Source organism: Lissotriton vulgaris, chromosome 5 (genome assembly GCF_964263255.1).
Source record: "Lissotriton vulgaris chromosome 5, aLisVul1.2, whole genome shotgun sequence".
Lineage (NCBI taxonomy): Eukaryota > Metazoa > Chordata > Amphibia > Caudata > Salamandridae > Lissotriton > Lissotriton vulgaris.
In genome coordinates, this window is record NC_141693.1 from 1496889138 (window position 1) to 1496912158 (window position 23021).

Consider the following 23021-nt stretch of genomic DNA (forward strand, 5'->3'; position numbering starts at 1 on the left):
CTGTTTTCTCTTTGGACAAAGGAATCCTTAACTCTCCTGCGAGCTTGATAAATGCCCCCAAGGTGTCCCGGCACACAGGAGACTCTGTGGGGCCGGTAAATAGGAAATCGTCTAAGTAGTGCAGTTTACCGCCCGCCGGGTGGCGGTCGTGTAGTGCTCATTCGACGAATGTGCTAAATAGCTCGAAGTAGGCACATGACACTGAGCAGCCCATTGGCATTGCCTTGTCGTGGTAGTACTGTCCTCCCCACTGGAAGCCTAACAGGTGGAAGCTGTCGGGGTGGACTGGGAGGAGGCGAAATGCTGATTCTATGTCTGCCTTTGCCATGAGCGTGCTGCTCCCTCAGGCCCTTATCAGGTCTATTGCGTCGTCTATCGTGGAGTAACTCACAGAGCACACCTCCGATTCAATCCCGTCATTGGCTGATAGCCCGTCCGGGAACGACAAGTGGTGGATCAATCTAAACTGCCCTGCCTCCTTTTTGGGGACTACCCCCAATGGTGAGGTGACTAGTCCTTCCCTTGCTGTTGCCAGGAGGGGGCCCTCAATCCTGCCCAACTGCCTCTCCTTTTCTATCTTCTTTGTCACTACCCCAGGGTGCTGCATTGCTGATGTCAAGTTTCTACCGCAGCTGGGGGGGGCCTTGAATGGTATGGTGAAACCGTTCTCAAATCCCTGAACCAATATTTCCGCGTCTGCCTTGTTGTGGTATCTGTTGGCTAGCGTGCGCAGTCGTTGTGTGTTGATGGGGGACCAAGCCAGGGAGGGGGTACCTTGTCACTTTTCGCCCTCTCAGTCCGACCCTCTTTGTTGTCGCGCTTGTGGTTATCTCTGCGCTTGCAGCTTGCTGCTGGGTGCCCTCCCCCGCATGCTGAACACGTGTGCAAGAATCTACACGCTGCCCCATAAGTGCATTCATTGGCCTCGAATTTCCAGCATATCGCTGGTGGTCCGCTTGCGTGTGTTCCCTTTCCTGTGTTGAAGTGTTTGTGTTTCTGAAACGGCCTTCCTTTCCTTCTTTGAAAGGAGCTCCGGTATGAGTGCTCGGCCCTTCCCCCCCAGGACCTAGCGTCCTTCGCTACCATCAGCTTATGGATGAAACCCTTGTCGTATTCCAGCCACGCCTCCCCCTGGAACTGCCTTTGCGCATTGTGTATGCTCGCCTCGTATAACCATAAGTCGGCTGCGCAGTGTGGGAACTTCTCGACTATGATGCACGCCATTATCCTGAATGCATCTAACCAATTGTCAAATGTGCACTCTTTTTGCTCCCTTCTCCTTTCCCTCCTGTCTTCCTCTTTCTTGTCACATGTGGTCAGGTCTAGCCCCTCCAACTGTATCTCTAATAGCAAGAAGATATCTATGAACTCCTTCCGCCATATTCTTTCCTTTACTGCCAAGGGGATTAGGCTGGCCAATCCTGTCGCTCTAGTGGTCAAGGAGGCGGGGCCTGTGGAGGGTCTGGCGTTGGCCCCTGCCATCGCTGCGGTATTAGGAAGTCCGCTCAGACGCTGGACATCCCCCCATGCTGCTGTGGTTGACCCCCCTCACCCTCTGGGGCGGCTGTGGTTTGCTCTATTATCTGTTGCTGCCGTGCCGCGCCCGGGTTGAGTAAGTACCAGGGGGCCCCTGTGGCTCCTTCCCCCTGCAGGGTTGCGGCTCCCTCTGGTCGCCCTGTCCCTTGACCCTCGCTCGGCTGTGCCCTCACGCCCCCTGTGTTCTGGACACCCAACCCTTGTAACAACAGTGGCGCCATCGCTTTGCAACACTCCTGTATAATCGTGCTAATATGCTCACCATTGGTTGGGGTGTCGCTGGTCCCTTTGTCCGGTCCCACCACCGCCGTGCTGGCTGCAGTTGGCTGGGTCTTTTTCGGCGCTCTCTTGGTTGGTGCCACATTCGCTAGCTTTGCTGGCGCCCTCCTGCTCCTTTTTGCTGCGGGGGGCGTGGTCGCGTTGCGCCGTGCCCCACTCGTCCCCTCGTCAGGTTCGCGGTTAAGTTGCTCTTGTAGCCATCCATCTCCATGTGCCTCTGATGCCGCGCGTATCTTCCGCAGCGGGTCATTTAACTCGTCCTGGCCCTTCCTTGTGCCCCCTTTCTTGGCCATTTCCCCTGGCTGGGGGTGCTCTCTGTACGTGGTGCGGGGTGCTGCCGCCAGATGCCTTGCACCAAACCCGGCAGTTATGGCCCTTGACAGCGGGGTGCAGCCGCTGATTCTTATGCACCAACCAAATAATCAAGTCCCCGCCTTATGTGGCCCTCCGCAGCGGGGTGCAGCCGCTGTCTCTCGTGCACCAAAACGACAAGTCTGCAAATGCTGTTTGCTAATGTTTTGCCGTGAGTGCGCATGTGTCCTCCACTAGAGGGCGTCCGCTGCTGTTGCCGGGCCCTGATCCCGAGAGTGTGGTAAATAAAATATTACCCTGTCAGAATTTCTATACTTAAACAAAAGGTCATGCATATAATGAGAGGCAGAGTCCGTGGTGTCCGATTCAAAAGGGCTTTATTTCAGTAACTCGAGTTAAGGGAGAATCGGGTTCCGTCACCACTAAGGTTCAGGAAGGGTCTTCTGAACTTTATTCACAGAGTACAATATTTATACATGGAATATACATTAACTTGCATAGAGAAGGAGGAGCGCTCCAGGCAGAGTAAAAGAAAGAGAGAGATAAGAGCATGTGGGCGTGCAAGAGGCGTGTAAGAAGGCGTACATGTGGGCGTTCACTTGAGGAGTCATAGGTGAGTCATAGGTGGGTGGATACATGGAGGGGGTCTGCATGGCCAGCTGGAACCTTTACCCTACTTGTGTGCGCATCTTGGTCATGACGTGCAATTAACGTGTAACTGGGGGGAAGCTGGGGGAAGCTGACTTTTGATCTGGTAGAGAGGCCTTCAGTGTCAGGACGACCTGCTCGTCTGGTATTATCTGATATCTTGGATCCGGGGATGTATTATCTGAAGTAAAGGTCGCTCAAGCAAAGGTTGCTCATCACTAAGAGCCAGTGTGTGCATATATTTCTTCGTGCATTGCGTGGGGGCCATGGGCTTTCTATGGATGCGAGCTCTGTAAATCACATAAACGGAGACAGGAAGGCTAGGCCCTATCTTCTGCAGAAGGGTTCTGTTTACCTTCTTCACTAGGCAGGAATGTGTTTCTGTGGAGCAAGCAGATAACTGTGTGCAAAATACTGTCTTAGCACCCTGGGCTGGGCCCCTCTCAGCTGAGCCAAAAGTATGCGAAAGGTCAGGGATACGTACCTGAGCTTCAGCTTTCAAAGTGTCTGGAGGCATGGAAAACCTTAATTCGGGAACTGGCTCAGACTGAGCCACAAAACGGGTTCATCTCGACTTTTAAACGTGCACAATGCAAATACATTGGCAACATAGGTCTCAGTGCAGAATTAACGTTTCTTTCATGGAAGGCTTGGTAACTGACATTCTAATGTGGGACGGAAATACAGAGGCATCATACACTAAACGTGGGGTACACGCAGGCGACACATTGGCCGCGTAAAATTTCTATTTCCTCATTCCCTCCTTGTCCCCTACTGTGCCCTTCAGGACACATCTATATTCATGAGACCGTATATCTGATCATACAGCATCATTTGTTCGTCTTTTCTCTTTAGTATACGTGGATGGGGAATACAGGCAGTGGCACACAGGCCGCAAATCCCCGGGCCACATTGCAGACAGAGACAGCAGCTGAATATCATTAACAGTATCATTCCTAGGAACGACAACACTTTCCATCCCCATGCTGATATTACACCCCAGAGCCAACTGGACCAAGTCCATGTGCCTGGGTCTTGATGTATCTCATGAACAATCTTGTGGAGTCTTGTTATTGCTGCGTACACGGATGGCGCGTTATTCGGAATGAAAACGCAACTGGAGCCAATCACTCTACAAGCCCCGCCCCTATCTGCCAGGATGACGTCAAGAACAAGTCGATTCTGAAGAACAACAAGTCGCATGGCAGACTGCTCCTGGGTCAAGTTCGCCAGGGCAGCTGTAGTTTCATTCACTTCTGCTTCTAGGGTTCTTGTTAACCTGCGTATGAGTTTACTGTTTTGGACGGAACCTATGAAGAAAAATAATCCTCTATTGAAATCTGTATATTGCTCCCAAGCTGTCTCAGTCTGATCAACCACTGGGGAATCGGTCTCCCTCCTGTGTCTAACATGCACTAGTCGTGAATCTCGATGATAATGGGATGGGGCTAGAAAGACAGGGGGCAGAAGGAACGATATATAGCATGTTCCACCCCAGTCTAAGGGCAGATGTGTATAGGCTGTCTGACCGCAAATAAAATAGGAATGGCGGGAAGCTTTGAAAGAAGACTTTCCTTTATCATTAAACTCGACTACAGTATTACATTCACTGTGTCCCAAATGCACTGATCCTTTCTTTCTAACGCACAATTCACCTTGTACTGGTAGGACTGATATAAACGGTGGACCTGTATTTTGCTCGGGCTGGACATTCAGAATCATAAAGTTAAGGGAAGCATTTCCTTGTTCGTATACTTCATTTTCTAGATCGGTCCCTTTCCTTTGGGGAAGACCGTCTTCGTCTGGAAAACATGCCTTATTCATTACTTTATTAAAATCTCCCCATATCCAATCGCCCTGGGAAACTGTGTACTTTCTGTCTAATGATGACATTAAGGCAAACCATGCTCCGCACGAAGCATTGTGTGAGAACGGAAAAGGAAAAAGGGGGAGAAATCCCTTCGTTTTCTGATAAGGGGGGAGTCGGCCACATACCCAGCAATTAGTTACATTGCTGGTCTGATGAGAATGGTGCAACATCCGAATAAAAGTATTGTTGCGCAGTGCTAGTCGATATGACAATTCATGGGGTGGCAGATCACTAAATGTATGCTCTGCAGTGTTATTAATGGAGAAGTGTATACGTGAAGAAAGAGGAGAAAAGAAGACATGTAGCGTCAAACTGATACATATGATAGTGATGCACAGAAGAGACATAAAAATCAGAGTTACTATACATCTACTGCGTAATATCTTGCAGTATTTCTCTTTCATTCTGCTCTTTTTACTATTCTGGTCTACGATCTTATACATGTCAGGAACCTGTCTAACCGATTCACCACCTAGTGGACTTAAACAATTAAACGCTGTCTGACTTACTAGATCGTAACTTGGACCTGTATTCTTGTTGCGGAGTCTTTTCTAGCAAAGGGGGCTTAGAGTCTGTACTATCGGTACTATCCTTAGTCTTTATCAAAGTTCCAGAATCTCCAAAGAATTTCTTGCAGTGTTGGGCGTGAAGCCATCCTTTACGTCCTTCGACTTTGACGGCAGTCCTCGTGGTGAGCAGTACTAATTTCGGTGTCTTCCAACGCGGCTCGAGGGGGCTTGATCGATCAAAGTTCCGAACATACACGTGATCACCAGGGACGATGGCATGTTCCTTGACTTGGGTGTTGTCAGGGAAAGCGGCGGCAACCTGTGAACGACAAGAGAGTAGTGCAGACATCAAGGAAGCCAGGTAATCTGTCAGCATTGTACTATCAACATCAGTTATTTTCTTAGGCATAGGCGTACCCCACATATTCGGTGGTCTACCGAAAACCACTTCATACGGAGATAGGCCTGTTCTGGAATGAGCTACCATACGCATGTAAAAGAGGGCAACCGGCAAGGCTACCATCCAATCCACGCCTTTTTCTGCACAGATCTTCGCTAATCTCGTCTTAAGTGTCTGGTTATGGCGCTCTACGAGTCCTGCTGCTTCAGGGTGTCGTACACAATGAAACTTCCACTGTTATCCTAACAGAAGGGACACTTGTTTCATTAATTCAGAAGAGAATGGCTGACCATTGTCTGAGTACACGACACTGGGCAATCCATATCTGGGAAAATATTCACGCACCAATTGTCTGGCGGTGGTCACGGCAGTATAATCTGGGACTGGGTACGCTTCTGTCCATCTAGATAGTGCACACACAACTACCAGGACATACTTGTAACCTCTACATCTGTCCATTTGGATATAATCCATCTGGAGGACTTCAAAAGGATGGTCAGGAGGATGAAATCCGCCTTGTTCCACCGGAATGCCTTTGCCTGGATTGAACTGGCAATAGATCATACAGGTACGTACTTTCTGTTTCGCTGCTGCACGTAGGTGCTTGTTAAACCAGATATTCTGTAAGCTGTCTAGCATTGCCTTTTCTCCTAAGTGTGCTGGACTATGTGCTGTGTTTATGATCACTTGTACCATAGAGTCTGGGAGAAACCATGTAGCTTTGCCTTTAGTCATCCAACCTTGGTCAGTCTGGATCCCTCCTTGTTCAGTCCATTTCTTTATTTCGTCTGGAGTGGCATGTGTCTGTATGTCGAGTACATCTTGTGAAGGATCCCTGACTGTCATGCTTTTTGTCAGTAATGGTACCTCTGTCTTTGTCATGTCTGTTGGTGTCTGGGCTGTCAATTTAGCAGTTCGGTCTGCCAGGTCATTACCCTGGGAAATGGTGTCTGTAACTTTGGTGTGTGCTTTGCATTTCAGGATAGCTATGGCTGTAGGCAAATGTATTGCTTCTAACAGAGCCTGAATAAGCGGACCGTGCTGAATCTTAGCCCCATGAGAGGTCAAGAAACCTCTCTCTCTCCATAACACTCCAAAATCATGAGCAACACCGAAAGCATACTGTGAATCTGTATAAATGTTCACTTTCAGGTTCTTAGCTCTTATGCAGGCTTGTGTCAGAGCGATGAGCTCTGCTGCTTGTGCTGACAGTGTGTCTATTCTTTGTGTCTCTATGACTTCAGTAGCAGTGGTCACGGCATATGCGGCCACTAACTCTCCTGTGCTTGTTCTCATGCATGAACCATCAACATAAAGTGTCAGGTCAGGGTCTGGCAGTGCAATATCTGTCAGGTCTTGTCTTGGTTTCGTTACTGTATTCATTATTTCCACACAGTCATGGGGTGCAGTGTTTACTGTACTTGAGGGCAAAAGTGTAGCAGGGTTGAGAATATTGCATCGTCTAATCTCTATGTGTGGCTGAAATAACGTCAGTTCATATCCTGTCAGTCTCGCTACAGTCAAGTGTTGCGTCTGTGTCCTGTTCAAGAGAACTTCCACTGCATGTGGTACCTGGACTGTCAGGGGATGTCCCAGCACAATGGAGTCACTCTGTCTTATGGCTAGGGCTGTTGCTGCAACTGATTTCAGGCACGCAGGCAGAGCCTGGGCCACTGGATCCAGTGTACTAGAAAAATAAGCACAAGGCTTGTGCTTTCCTGCTTGATCTTGTGTGAGGACAGATAGTGCTGTTCCATCTCGTTCAGTGACAAAAAGCATAAAAGGTTTGCTGTAACAAGGAGTCGCTAAAACTGGTGCTTGACATAAGGCTCTTTTTAATTCTTCAAATGCCAAGGTATGTTCTTGTGTCCAAGGGAGGACCGTCAAAGACGCTGCCTCCTGTGTTATCAACTGTATGAGTGGTTTGGCTAGATAGGCATACTGGGGAATCCATTGTCTGCAGTATGAAGTGAGGCCAATGAAGGCCCGTACTTCCTTTTGTGTCTTGGGCTGTGAAAGATTAGCAATTAACTGAATACGTTCTTGTGTCAGCTGTCTACCCCTCTTGGACAGCAAGTGTCCAAGGTATACCACTTGCTGTGCACAGAATTGCAACTTTGAAGGGGACACTTTGTGCCCCTTGTCTGCCAGAAAGTGTAAAACTGTCAGTGATGCATTTTCGCAGTCTGGTTCTGATCGTGCTGTGATTAGGATGTCGTCTACATACTGGAGCAGCGCAGTGTTGGTAGGCATAGTAATACTGTCTAGCTGTCTTTTTAGGTTTCGCTGGGGGACGGAGACGTTAGGCTCCTCCTCCAGAGAAATCTATTGAGTACAGTAAGCACTCTGGAACACGCCCCCCGTCCCATTGGCTAGCTCCATAAATGGAGCCTAGCCATTGGACGAGGGGCCTGTCCATCAATGCCGGACCAGACACGGGGGCGTTCCCGAGATTCTTTGGCTTTTGCCGACGTCACGCGACGCCGGGAACGCCCCCGAGTCTCCTCCGGCCGGGCCGTGCTTGCTGCTGTCCTGGGCATCGTGAGTGTTTTTCCCCGGCACGTTTCCCGCCTCCCTCCCGCCGTTCGTGTTCTCTCCTGCCCCCCTCACGCCCCCTGTGTCCTCTCCCGCCCCCTCCCGCCGTCCGTTCCTCTCCCGCCCCCCCCCCGTGTCCTCGTAGGTGCTGCCGACATTTTTTTAAATTTTTTTTTAATCCGCGGCTGCCCACGCCGCACTTGTGCCAATTTTCGTGCCTCACGCCCCCTGTGTCCTCTCCCGCCCCCTCCCGCCGTCCGTTCCTCTCCCGCCCCCCCCCGTGTCCTCGTAGGTGCTGCCGCCATTTTTTTTTACTTTTTTTTTAATCCGCGGCTGCCCACGCCGCACTTGTGCCAATTTTCGTGCCACCCCGCCTTGCAGCGCAAGAAGAGAGAGAGAGAGGAGCCGGCGCCCGTGCCTGACGGTGGGTGGGGCCGGCTGTGACAAAGAAGAGCCTCGTGGGCTCCATTTCCTCTTCCCCAGGCGGGAGGAAGCTGTTCTCCAGCTCGTGGGCAGCGATGTGCAGCTTGCTCGGGTGTTCACGCCGCCCTGGGCCCTGCATGCTCACGGAGGACGCTGCTGGTGCTGAGTGAGGTGACTGCCGGTGAGTTCAACCATACAGTGCCGATCGCACCCTACCCGCCTGCTCTGTGTTCATATGACACTATCCCTGCTCTGTATGCCTTTCATGTGTCGATGTGCCTGTTCATCGCTTGCCTTCTGTGTTATCTACGTTGAATCCTGCCGGCCCTGCCTGCTGTCCTTTCTTTCTTTATTTTCCCGTATCTTACTTGCTAGGTAGGGGTGCCCGAGCCCTCCCTGCCTGTTCTGTGCCTGCTCCGTCTTACACTTTTCAGTGTGCTTCTGGCCGCATCACTCTGTTTACTTATATCTTGTTCATTTGATGTAATTATGCCCTTGTTCTGCCTGCTTCATGTGCCTGTACACCGCCTGCTCTATGGTCAGCTGCTATCCCTGTCTAGTCACTCGATGACTCCCTGCCCACCGGGATACCTGTTTTCTACCTAACTTTAATTTAACACCTCCGTTTACTTCGTAAATAAAGACCTAGGTCCGTTCCATTGAATCAATAGGATTAACACAATGGAAACTATGTTTTGTCAAAGGCGATCCCAGGACTGGAGAAGTTTCGTCCTAGTGACTTGAAGCTATGACCCTATTCCTTGTTGACCTTCCCCTCCGTGTCTGTGCCCACTGCACGCTTGAACCCTGGCTGTCTGGTGTCCGCCTATCCAACTTGTCCACTGCCAGCCATTTGAACCTTTGACCTGCCCGTTTTATATTCTAATGCACCGCCTACTGTGTTTTGTGCCATGCCTACTCTGCCCTGGCTTTCCATTGTGCATGTGCTTAACCTGCCCTTTTGGCTTCGCCCATGACTTGTTAGGGTCACATAATGACCCTCTGAGCACCCTTTTCAGACCCCAGGCTTTATTTGACAAATGGGTGCATTCAAGAAATTGTAGTTTTGCTTCCGTTTAATTGAAGTGCTGGGGTTGACAGGCACGAAAAAAATGATTTGTTAAAGTAAGTCACAGGATACAGATCACGTGGCCTGATGGCATGGCGTCATCTGGTGATCCTATGCATTGCACAATGTCCATTCTTCCCCTTGATCCTGTGCCCTGGCTGCCAAATATGTCATTGTCCTGGCTGGCAAGCTTCCTAGTGCTGTGCACTGGTTGCCAGGTGTATTTGTAACCTACCTTGCCCGTTTGCTATGTCTGCAATCTGAACCTCTGGTGTGCCAGTCTTGTATATTGCCGTCCTCCTGTTTCTGTGCCATGCTTGCCTCCTGTTTCTGTGGCATGCCTGCCTCGTGTCCCTGTCTGCTCTGTATTCCTGTACCCTGTCTAGTGTTTAATACACTCTCAGTTCGTTTAGTTTATGTGCCTGCTGCATGCAGGCTTCTGTGTGCATGCTGGAGATTGCAGCTTCAAACCTTAGAAGGCTTATGTAGTCTTTTATCCTTCAGCGCATTTTCCAGTCTCGCTTGCATTACAGAAATCCTCTTTAGTACATGATGGACGGCATACTGGTTTGTTAATGATGCAGTGTTTATCACTCATGCTTACACAACTGACATCCTTGTTGGCTGACCTGCTTGTACTTAGGACCTTGTGTGGGTTCAAGATGTGCATGAAATAATACACTTTTCTGCAAACTGATCTGCCTTTGGTGTCACAAGAGAATAGGGGGCCTTTACACCTTTTTAGGTTTCGCTGGCTCAGCATCTTGGACCGGCAGAAATGACCTGGTGCTTCCACAAAATGTCTGTCTAATACACGCCGAGCTGTTTAAAAGCAGATACAATAGCTAAGACTGCGTCCCTTAGTCATTCCCACACTGCCCAATACTTTAAAATAGAGTTTCCGAAGAAGAAGTAGTAGGGGTTTCTCTAATTGTCTCATAGCCTAGCTAGCAATACCTTTAAAGGGACAGTCTTCTATCACAGCTTGGCCTCACTACGCTGGCTGATGTGCTTGGAACGTTAAAATGGCATTTGCGAGAGATTAAGCTATTGCCATTGTAAATGACAATGCCATTTATTTATCTGTTTTCAAAACCAACACATAAATAAAAAGTTTGTCATTCACAATGCCAATAGCTCAAACTTTTCCAAGGGCGAAACCGTTGCATTGTAAATGCTTGTTAATGCTTGGCTGTAAATGCTAGGACTCTCTGTAAAACCTTGGGGAGCTCTCGTAAATTTAAAGCTGCGTCCATTTAAACTGAATCCGAAAAGATACTGACTATCTGGATGAATTGGGACACTGAAAAAGGCATTTTTCAAGTCAATAACAGTAAAGAACGTTGCCTCGGAATCAATAGCAGTCAGTAATGAAGAAATGTCTGGGACCACTGGGTATTGAGGAACTACACATTTATTCAATTCTCGAAGGTCAACAACTAGTCTGTAAACTGGTGGTGCATTAGGGTCTGTTCTTTTAAGAATAGGGATCACAGGTAAATTACATACATTCGAGTCAGTTTCCACTACCACCCCTTGTGCAATGAGTTCGTCAACAATTTTCAGTAAGGCTACTACGGCATCAGGTGGTAACTTGTATTGTCGGATACGTGGTAGTACTACTCCTGTTTTCAGAGTGACACTGTGTGGTGTAATGTGCATTGTTAGACGGGACCTGGAGGGTCGGCCGAGGACAAGGGGAGAGGTCTCCGGGGAGAGCCGTCTCCAGCGATCGTACAGACAAGTAACTTCCCCCCCACAGATGTACACCACACAAGGATAAGGTTCAACGTTCTTTATAAGCAAAACTTCAAGTACGGTGAAATGGTACAAGGAGGTCTGGACTCAGGGGTCCCCTCTATTCTAGTCTCTTGGTTGGGGAAAGGGTAGCGGGACAGTCTCGTTACCAATCTGGTAGATGGAATAGCTCACAATCCTCGAGCTCGGCGTTCTAGATGGTCGGGCCGCGGCGGAGCCAGCAGGTCCCGGGATGGTTGAAGGTAGCGACGGTCCGCGGCGGAGCCAGCAGGTCCCGATGAAGGAGGTGGTTACAAACGGTCCGCGGCCACGCCAGCAGGTCCCGATGACGAGGAAGGTTTCAGAAGGTTGCGGCAGCGCCAGCAGGCAGGTCGATAGTTCGCAAGGCAGGGCTACGGCAGCGCCAGTAGTCCGTCAAGGATGAGTTCTTCACTGCGTCTCTCGACTCCAGGATACAACTGCCTTCCTGCTCTGGAGCTGCCCCAGTTATAGGTCTGGCGCCCTTTGATGTCCGGACCCTCGCACTTGGAGGTCGGGAGGTCCAGGATGAGGGAGTCCAGACACCCAGCAGGGGGGTGGAGCCAGCGCCCGGGGGAGCTGGGGCGATCGGCACCTGGCGGGGGAGAGCCATCGACACCTCTTTCTCCCATTGACCTGCCAAGTAGTCCGCTCACCTCCTGGGTGGATGGTGGTGCCGGAATGTCGGGGCCTGGCCAGGCCCAGGGTTGGGGTCGATCGGAGGCCATGCGGCCTCGTGGTGCTGTGTCCAAGATGGCGCCCAGGCCGGGCGAGAGGGCCGGTAGGGAATCGGGCCCATGATGGGGAGATGTCCAGGGGCAGGGGTCCCATATGAGACGGGAAACGGGTGGTTGTTGCGTGTAACACCTGAAGGGCCGGGCTCGGGCCTGGTCGTGCGGGGAGGGAGCGAGCCTTTCACGTGGCCTGTCCAACATGCGTCCCCCCCAGCTGAAGGCGGGGAGAGTCACCCATCCTCTTGGGGACTCTCTTCGTCGAGGCAGAAAAAGCGTGACAGGCCATCTGCGTTGGCGTGGTCTTGCCCTGGTCGATGTTCCACAGTGAAGTCCATCCCCTGCAGGGAGATGGACCAACGTAAGAGCTTCGGGTTTTCCCCCCGCATCTGCATTAGCCACTGCAGGGGCCGATGATCGGTCTGTACCCGGAAGTGGGTACCGAAGAGATAAGGCCGGAGCTTTTTGAGGGCCCACACCACGGCAAAGGCCTCCCTCTCGATGGTGCTCCAGCGTTGCTCTCGGGCCAGGAGCCGTCTGCTGATGAAAGCCACTGGCTGGTCAAGTCCTTCGGGGTTCAGCTGGGAAAGGACTGCCCCAATGCCATGGTCGGAGGCGTCCGTTTGGACGATAAATTCCTGACTGTAGTCGGGGGCCTGGAGCACAGGGGCGGAGCACATGGCGGCCTTCAGCTTCTCGAAGGCCGCTTGACAGTCGGGGGTCCAGTTGACTTTCATTGGTTGGTTTTTGGATGTTAGTTCCGTGAGGGGCCCCACAATGCTACCATAGTCCCTCACGAACCGCCGGTAGTAGCCTGTGAGTCCCAAGAAGGCGCGGACCTCGGTCTGGGTGATGGGGGGCTGCCAAGCCTGGATGGCAGCGATCTTGAGTTGCAGAGGGGCCACCAGACCGCTTCCCACTTGGTGCCCGAGATAGGTCACGGACCCCTGGCCAATTTGGCATTTGCTGGCCTTGATCGTGAGGCCAGCTCGTTGGAGGGCCTGTAGCACCTCTCGGAGGTGGTCGGACCAGTGGCGGCTGTACACAGCGATATCGTCCAGGTAGGCGGCGCTGAATTCTTCGAGCCCTGCCAGGACCTGGTTTACTAGCCGCTGAAAGGTTGCTGGGGCATTCTTCATGCCGAATGGCATGACCTTGAAGTGGTAGTGACCATCAGGGGTGGAGAAGGCAGATCGTTCTTGGGCCCGGGGTGTGAGCCCGATCTGCCAGTAGCCCGCTGTCAGGTCGAAGATGCTGAGGTAGCGGGCAGCTCCCATGCGGTCGATTAGTTCATCTGCTCGGGGAATGGGGTGTGCGTCTGTTCTGGTGACCGTATTCAAGCCCCGGTAGTCGACGCAGAACCGGAGTTCAGGCGTGGTGCCGGGGGCGGCCGCTTTGGGGACCAGTACCACCGGGCTGGCCCAGGGGCTGTCGGAGGGCTCGATGACCCCGAGCGTGAGCATCTTGGATGCAGGCCCGTACCCGATCTGGTACGCGGTAGGCCCGATGGCGGACAGGGGGACTCTCTCCGGTGTCCACGTCATGTAAGCACCAGGGGGTGACCCCTGGGGTGAGGGAGAACAGGGTAGCGAACTGCAGCAGGAGGTCTCGGCAGCCTTGGCGCTGTTCCGGGATGAGGGCCTCCGAGAGTCGGACCCCGTCCACGGAGCCGTCCTTCTCCTGAGTCCGTAGGAGGTCAGGAAGTAGTTCGGAGTCCTCCTCGGCTCCGCTGTCTGTTGCCATCAGGAGGCTGAGCTCCGAGTGCACAAAGTGGGGTTTCAGTCTATTGGCGTGGAGGACCCGGAGAGGGTTCCGTGAAGATTCCATATCGATGAGATAGGTGACAGGGCTCTTGCGCTCGACTACCTTGAAGGGCCCTGTCCATTTGTCTTGCAGGGCGCATGGTTCGGTGGGAGACATTACCCACACTTGTTGGCCAGGTTCAAATTCGATGGAGGAGGCATTTTGATCGTACCACCGTTTCATGTCTTCCTGACTGGCCTCCAAGTTTGCTTTTGCCATTTCCCTGAACCGTCTGGTCTGGTTGCGGAGGGTTAGGAGGTACTTGAAAACATCTGGAGGGTTCTTTAGAGGGGGCATTTCCCAGCCTTCTTTGACTAGGCTGAGCGGCCCACGCACCGGGTGTCCATACAAGAGTTCGAACGGGCTGAAGCCGAGGGACTTCTGGGGGACTTCTCGGTAGGCAAAGAGGAGGCACGGCAGTAGCACATCCCACTGGCGACGGAGGGGCTCTTCCAACCCCCCAATCATTCCTTTGAGCGTGCGGTTGAACCGCTCAACCAGTCCGTTTCCTTGGGGGTGATAGGGGGTCGTGAATCTGTAGGTGACCCCACACTGTTGCCAGAGGGACTTCATGTATTTTGAAATAAAGTTGGTGCCCCGGTCGCTGACGACTTCTCGGGGGAAGCCCACCCGGGAGAAGATCCCCATCAAGGCCCGGCCGACTACCGGGGCTGTCACAGTTCGCAGGGGAACAGCCTCGGGGTAGCGAGTGGCGTGGTCCACCAGTACCAGGATGAACCGATGTCCTTGGGCTGTACGGGGGTCCAGGGGCCCCACAATGTCTATCCCCACCCTCTCGAACGGGGTGGTGACCACCGGGAAAGGTTGCAGAGGTGCTTTAAGCTTGCGGCCGCTCTTCCCGCTGGCCTGGCACGTGGGGCAAGACCAGCAGTGCTGGAGTACGTCGTTCCTCATCTTGGGCCAGAAAAAGTGAGTCACCAGGCGACTGTAGGTTTTGTCCTGACCCAGGTGGCCAGCCAGGGGGACATCGTGGGCCAGGTTTAGCAAGAAGTCTCTAAAGCGTAGGGGCACCACTAGCACTCGACTGGCCCCTAACTCTGCGATTCTCTGTTCGCTGTACAACAGGTCATTGTCCCAATAGACCCAATGGGTTCCGGAGGTATCCCCTGTACTCTGGGCGAGGGCTTGTTGGCGGAGTCCCTCGAGGGAGGGACAGGTCTTCTGCTCGTGGCGAAACTGTTCCTGGGTGGGCCCCCCCTCCTGACGCCACTGAGCCAGGCCGGGAAGGTCCTGAAGCTGAACGAGCCCCTCGGGAGTTTGCTCTCACGGTCGGTGTCTTCTACTGGAGCGACCGGGGGAGGAGGTGCCGGCCATTCATGTTCTTCGGGTCGGGGGGTGGCACGGGCAGCCATGGACCGGGTGGTTACGCACGCCCAGTCCGGGATGCCCAACATCCCCAGGTGCTCTCTCCTCTCTACGGCGGCCCACGGGGAACTCTCAAGATCATTTCCCAGGAGACAGTCTACAGGGGCATCATCTCGGACCGTCACCTTCAACATGCCGGAGACTCCTCCCCACTCGAAGGGGACGCAGGCCATCCGACATAGACTCTCCGAATTGTCGGCTGAACGGACAGGGCAGAGAACGTTCGGCAGGATCTGTTCTGGGGTCACCAGGTGACAGCGGACGGCCGTTACACTGGCCCCGGTGTCACGTAGGGCTTCGGCCCGGCGTCCATTAATGTTCACCCACTGACTGTACTTCCGGGTGTTGGCGGGTAGGGGGACCCGCTGGACCATGTCTCTTCCCCCTAGGCACGCTAGAACCATGGCGGCGGGTTCCCATTCTTGGTGTTCTTGCTCACATTCCTCGTGTTCTTCGGAGATTTGTTCTTCCCCCAGGGCGGCGGCAGCCATCTGGCGGGGTCTCGGAGTCTGGCTCTGTGGACAATTCGGGTCGTTTGCGTAGTGGCCGACTCGCTGGCATCGGTGACAGGTGACGTTGGCTCTGTATCCCGGCCGCGCCGGGGTGTTGCCCCGGTTGGCCGGGGGCGGGGTGCTGGTAGCGGGAGCGGCCGGGGCGTTGTCTCTTCCTCGGCCCTGGCCCCCTCCTCCTCCTCGGGGACGGTGCTGACCGTGGTTGTTCCTGTTCTGTTCATGGGACCCATTTCGGCCCACTCGGGTAATTTCCCACCGGTCAGCCTCGGCGGCGAGCTGCCGCGGATCAGTCAATTTACTGTCGAGGAGGTGCTGCCTGAGCTCGACGAAGCAGTTGTTTGACAGATGCTCCCATACCATGAGATTGAAGAGTTGCTCATAGGTCGTTACGTTGCTTCCCTTGATCCAACCCTCGAAGGCTCGGCTGAAATAGTTCACGTATTCCACCCAAGTTGTACCCGGGATCCGGGTGCAGTCTCGGAACCTCTGGCGGTACATTTCGGGTGTGAGCCCATAGCGGGTGAGGAGGGTAGCTTTCATGTGGTCATAGGAGGTCATCAGATGGTCGGGAAGCTGTAGCAGGGCATCGCGGCCCTCATTGACGAACCTCCCCCATAGACCGGCTCCCCAGTCGCTGCGATCGATCCGGTGGGAGGTCATAGCGATCTCATAGGCCTTGAACCACTGCTGTATGTCGTCATCTCGGAAATATTCTCGAACTACATCCTTGGGGATGTGCACCTTCTTTTCTGTGGCCCCCGGGGTGCGCGGTTGCTCGGGCACCCCTAGTTCTTTGTTCTGCTTGCGTAAGTCTATCTCAGCTAGTTTGCGTTCGTGTTCATACGCCAGTCTCTTCTCTTCGAGCTCTCTTTGTCTCTGTTTCTCTTCCCGTTCTTCTCGGAGCCGCAGGTGTTCCAGGTTCAGTTTTTGTTCGGCTAATTTGAGTTCGCCATCCATTTTGAGCCGGGCCATTTCTAGCTCATGTAGTCGGTTTCTTTCTCGTTCTTGGATCTCATCTTGCGAGAGACCCGTTCTTTGCTCCTCGGGAGCCGTGGTGTTTTTCTCTGCTGCTGTGACATTTTGGTCCGGGGGTCTGACGGCCCCGGTTTCTGCCCATGACTCAATGGCGTGCTTGAAATCGTCTTTAGTACTCAGACCGGTGGTAGCGATACCTAGTTCAATGCGGAATTGTTTCAACTCACGATGGCTGTACTCTTCCAATTTCTCCATCTGGAATTTGTCGGTGGATCCGCTTTCTTTAGTTGACATTGTGGTTTTGTTGTGGGGTGAGCTACTCTCTGTACGATTACGCGTCGATTCGGATCGAGCCGCTGGCCACCAATGTTAGACGGGACCTGGAGGGTCGGCCGAGGACAAGGGGAGAGGTCTCCGGGGAGAGCCGTCTCCAGCGATCGTACAGACAAGTAACTTCCCCCCCACAGATGTACACCACACAAGGATAAGATTCAACGTTCTTTATAAGCAAAACTTCAAGTACGGTGAAATGGTACAAGGAGGTCTGGACTCAGGGGTCCCCTCTATTCTAGTCTCTTGGTTGGGGAAAGGGTAGCGGGACAGTCTCGTTACCAATCTGGTAGATGGAATAGCTCACAATCCTCGAGCTCGGCGTTCTAGATGGTCGGGCCGCGGCGGAGCCAGCAGGTCCCGGGATGGTTGAAGGTAGCGACGGTCCGCGGCGGAGCCAGCAGGTCCCGATGAAGGAGGTGGTTACAAACGGTCCGCGGCCACGCCAGCAGGTCCCGACGACGAGGAAGGTTTCAGAAGGTTGCGGCAGCGCCAGCAGGCAGGTCGATAGTTCGCAAGGCAGGGCTACGGCAGCGCCAGTAGTCCGTCAAGGATGAGTTCTTCACTGCGTCTCTCGACTCCAGGATACAACTGCCTTCCTGCTCTGGAGCTGCCCCAGTTATAGGTCTGGCGCCCTTTGATGTCCGGACCCTCGCACTTGGAGGTCGGGAGGTCCAGGATGAGGGAGTCCAGACACCCAGCAGGGGGGTGGAGCCAGCGCCCGGGGGAGCTGGGGCGATCGGCACCTGGCGGGGGAGAGCCATCGACACCTCTTTCTCCCATTGACCTGCCAAGTAGTCCGCTCACCTCCTGGGTGGATGGTGGTGCCGGAATGTCGGGGCCTGGCCAGGCCCAGGGTTGGGGTCGATTGGAGGCCATGCGGCCTCGTGGTGCTGTGTCCAAGATGGCGCCCAGGCCGGGCGAGAGGGCCGGTAGGGAATCGGGCCCATGATGGGGAGATGTCCAGGGGCAGGGGTCCCATATGAGACGGGAAACGGGTGGTTGTTGCGTGTAACACCTGAAGGGCCGGGCTCGGGCCTGGTCGTGCGGGGAGGGAGCGAGCCTTTCACGTGGCCTGTCCAACATGCATGTAACCTACGTCAGTCGGACCTTGTGCCCATAGATGCTGTGGTACATTTTGGAGTCTGTGGTCAAAATCCTTCAACACATAATGTCCTTTAAAATCACGTAAGAACAGTCGTACTCCTTCCGGGGAACAACATATAACTGCTCCTAGTTCTTTCAGTGTCTTTATACCAAGTAAGTTTTCTGGACATGACTTTGTAAGTAGCAAGTCTGTGGTACGTGACAATGGACCAACTCCTAGGGAAACTGGTTTCGATACTTCATTAACAATAGGCTTTCCTGAAAATCCCAGGGAAACATTCTGTGAGCCTGAAAGGGGTGCCCCTCGAACCTCGTCATGGCTGATTGTAGTTCTGCTTGCCCCTGTGTCAATCAGAATTTTTTTGTCCTTTCCCAATACACGACTATGTACATAAGGACCCTCTTGATCTACAGGAACCTCAATAAGGGGCAAGCCAACTTCCCTCTCTAGGCTGTTTCATGAGAACTGTTGGTATTCTGAATAGTCTGACTGCGTGTACTGATACATTTGTGTCGGGGCAGTAACAGGTGGTGGTGGAGGTGGAAAGTTCGCTACTGTCTGTTGCGTGTTCTGTGGGGTGCTATTCTGCCTAGGAGAATGCGGTCGTTCTTTTGTCTTGCCTGTAGCTATATTGTGTTTCAGGACAGCACATTCATTTACATAGTGACCTGGTTGCTTGCAATAATTACAGTTCCCTTTGACAGGTGTCGTGGTGTTTTTGCCATTTTTGTTCGCGTTTGTTGGTACCGATTGGGCAACCAGCACTTTCATTTTTGTCTCTTTCATGCGTCTCTTTTCGTGATCCTGCTCATCTCTAATTCTGTTCTGGTGATATTGTAACATTTGCAACATTTGGGAAGGGCTATTTGCTTGCCAGGTACTCTCAACCTTCAGTACTCTATTCTTGGTCTGGGGTAAGGAATTCTCTACTAATTTGCTCACGAAAAGATGAGGATACGACTCGCTACTGGGCTTAAGACCACTATTAATAGAAAAGCATTTCTCGAATCTAGAATAGAAATCACTTGTGTCCTCGTCTTGTTTCTGTTTACAGGCTGAAATAGCATCACAGTCTTCCTTTTTAGTAATCAATAATCTCGGCAAAACCTGTATCAGGAGTTCAGGTAGTGCTTTAGCTTTTTCCCCAAGACCAACACCAGGTAGTCTGGCTTTATCCTCTGTTTCCAATTCTGTCCAATTTATCTTTTTCTCTCCCACCTCCCAGTCTTTTTCCTTAAGCTTTTCATAAATACCAGCAGGCAACAGTACTTTCAATAGTTTTATAATGTCAGTGTACGTGTAATCTCCTATGCGGAGAATGTCTTTTAATTCTCGGTGAAACCCCCCCGGGCCTTTATCATGGCAGGGCAGCATCTTTTTCATTTCCAGTATTTCTAATTTCGTCAAGGGTGTGTAAACATACACTCGCTGAAGGTCACCCGCTGTATTTTTGACGGGATGTACCTCTCGTAGGGGGTTCTGTCTGTCTATGTATAAGTTCTTTCTGTCGTGGTGTGGGGCGGGAAGCATGCATGTGGTCAGAGAAGTTAAGTACTTATGTCGGTGGTCCAGGATGACATTAATTAAGTCAGTACCTAGGCCTGTCCATCTTTCCAGAAGTATATCGTCCAGTAATTTATACAAGTGACCAGGATCCGAATATTGACTCTCGTACAACGTTATTAAATGTTGAACCATGTAAATACCAGTCAAACGCTGTTCGTTCGGCGGAAGGCTCAAGAAAGTCTGGGCCACTATGTCATTGCTATAAATGTTAGAATTGGACACCCATTGGACAGCTGACCGGACCAATTCCTGTTCGTGTGGGGTGTGGGGTCTCTCGCTCTCTACCCGTCGTTTCAGTGCTTTTTCAGTAGCTTGGAATAGATTTTCAAGGGAATATCTTTCTTTTATAGCCTGTCCCTGTTTGCTGTAGTCGAGGCACTTAGGCCTGTCAAACTGTCGTGCTTTGCCTACATAATTCATTTTGTCCTTTGCCTCAGTATCTGGCTCAAGATCTTCCGATGATGACTCATACTTCCCGTCAGACTCTTCACGGTGTATTTCTAAGATCTCCTTTCGTATTTTCTTGTACATACTTTCTGTCTGTCCTAGTCTATCATGCCGACCGGCGGCTATGTTGTCACTCCAATCCATCAGCCCTTTCTTTACGTCTTTGTCTGGTTGGTCTTGTTCCCTGATCAGACAGTTAATCATAAAACGTAAAATGAAGTTCTTAACCTCCACCTTCCTGTGGTCCATGGCCTTCTCTATACTCTCGGGTCCCTCCCCCGTTCTAATGAAATGGTATATTTTATCTAGGTGTTCCTTCATGCCTGGTAATGTGACCAAATAATCGACGGCATGTCTTAGTCTTAGTGAAAACACAAGCATTGAACCCTCTCCTGGTACTGGATTGTATATACAACGTGGAACTGTTACAGAATACTTAAATGGTGTTGATTTCATTTGTGGCGTTCGTGGTGGCCCTAGCGGTGTTCGTGTCGTTGGCGGTGTTCGTGGCGTTGGCGGTGGCCCCCCTCCCACTGCCCCGGGACCTACGTCGTCTTTCACGACCTGCGGAAGTTGAAGCTGTATGAGCTGATCCTCTGATGGGGGCAGAGGGAATTCTGCGTTTACATAGTTCGGTGCGGGCTCTTCTAGATAGGAGGAAATAAAAGCCTCTGAGGCTGTCGGCTTTGTTCTACGTACTCTAAAGGGTACTGGTGGTGGCGTACGCGACCTACGTGGTATTTCTGAGGGGGTCACTCTAGCTAGTTCTTCTGAGAGGACGGGATAAATACCGGCAACGAGGGCATTTCTTTCTCTATCTGCCTGTTCTGCCTTGACCCGTTCCCCCTCCTCCCGCAGTTCTTTTTCTCTAGCTTTTTCCGCTGCTTGTTTACTTCTCTCTGCTTGGTGGAATTCTTTCTCTGCTCTCCTATGCGCTTCTTTACGCCATAACTCAATGGCATCTTTCTGAGACGGTCTTACTTTCCTTTTCCATAGCGCTTCCTCTACTTTCATAATGCATTCAGAATCCCATGTTCCTGAGGCAGGCCATCTGTACTTCTCCTCTAAATCCTTCGTGTAATCTACCCATAAGTCTAAAAACAATATGGCATCTAGCCCATGTTTATTATACATAAAATGACCAGGTGTGTCTCTAGGCGGGACGGGAACTGACTCTTCGAGTATCCCTTTCCTGGTCCCTATCTGACGTAATTTCGAAAACAGTGGCATGTTGAGACTAGCTTAACGAAAACCCAATATACACCAAAAATAGACTGACTGAAACAACCATTCACACTACAACACTAAAACATCAAAACAGATACATTCTAACTGATACATGGGGAAAAACATGAACTTGAAAACTGTTAATCTTTATGCACTGGAATACAGTACAGCCATACCGGTCTCGTAAAGAGACACGTCTTTACCGTGCCCACCGAAATGGACCCGTCTTTACCGTGCCTGTGCGAACAGACACGTCTTTACCGAGCTCAAATACATGAACCCGTCTTGAATCTTTATGCGTTCCCTGTAACGGTACTCACCGGGAAGCAGAACTTGAAGGCCTCGGAAAACTCGATACTGCGTGAACTCGATACTGCTGCGCATGCTCCTCGGAACAGGTGGGCCTCTGGAAACCTCGGACCTTGCTCTCTCACGGCTTGGGCTCTGGTTGGGATGATCCGTGATCCTCACAGCCTCGTGTGGATGCCTGGTCGCAGTCCGTCTCCTCCGTGGGCCTGAGGTAGTAAGCAGGAAATCCCGCTGGCGTGTACACTGTGAAGTCCGTCACGGCTGCAGAAGGGGGCAAGGGCTGGACCTACATCACCGGCGTGTGGGGAGGGGGACTTGTTCCTGTTCGGGCGCCCTAATTATGTGGTAAATAAAATATTACCCTGTCGGAATTTCTATACTTAAACAAAAGGTCATGCATATAATGAGAGGCAGAGTCCGTGGTGTCCGATTCAAAAGGGCTTTATTTCAGTAACTCGAGTTAAGGGAGAATCGGGTTCCGTCACCACTAAGGTTCAGGAAGGGTCTTCTGAACTTTATTCACAGAGTACAATATTTATACATGGAATATACATTAACTTGCATAGAGAAGGAGGAGCGCTCCAGGCAGAGTAAAAGAAAGAGAGAGATAAGAGCATGTGGGCGTGCAAGAGGCGTGTAAGAAGGCGTACATGTGGGCGTTCACTTGAGGAGTCATAGGTGAGTCATAGGTGGGTGGATACATGGAGGGGGTCTGCATGGCCAGCTGGAACCTTTACCCTACTTGTGTGCGCATCTTGGTCATGACGTGCAATTAACGTGTAACTGGGGGGAAGCTGGGGGAAGCTGACTTTCGATCTGGTAGAGAGGCCTTCAGTGTCAGGACGACCTGCTCGTCTGGTATTATCTGATATCTTGGATCCGGGGATGTATTATCTGAAGTAAAGGTCGCTCAAGCAAAGGTTGCTCATCACTAAGAGCCAGTGTGTGCATATATTTCTTCGTGCATTGCGTGGGGGCCATGGGCTTTCTATGGATGCGAGCTCTGTAAATCACATAAACGGAGACAGGAAGGCTAGGCCCTATCTTCTGCAGAAGGGTTCTGTTTACCTTCTTCACTAGGCAGGAATGTGTTTCTGTGGAGCAAGCAGATAACTGTGTGCAAAATACTGTCTTGGCACCCCGGGCTGGGCCCCTCTCAGCTGAGCCAAAAGTATGCGAAAGGTCAGGGATACGTAGCTGAGCTGCAGCTTTCAAAGTGTCTGGAGGCATGGAAAACCTTAATTCGGGAACTGGCTCAGACTGAGCCACA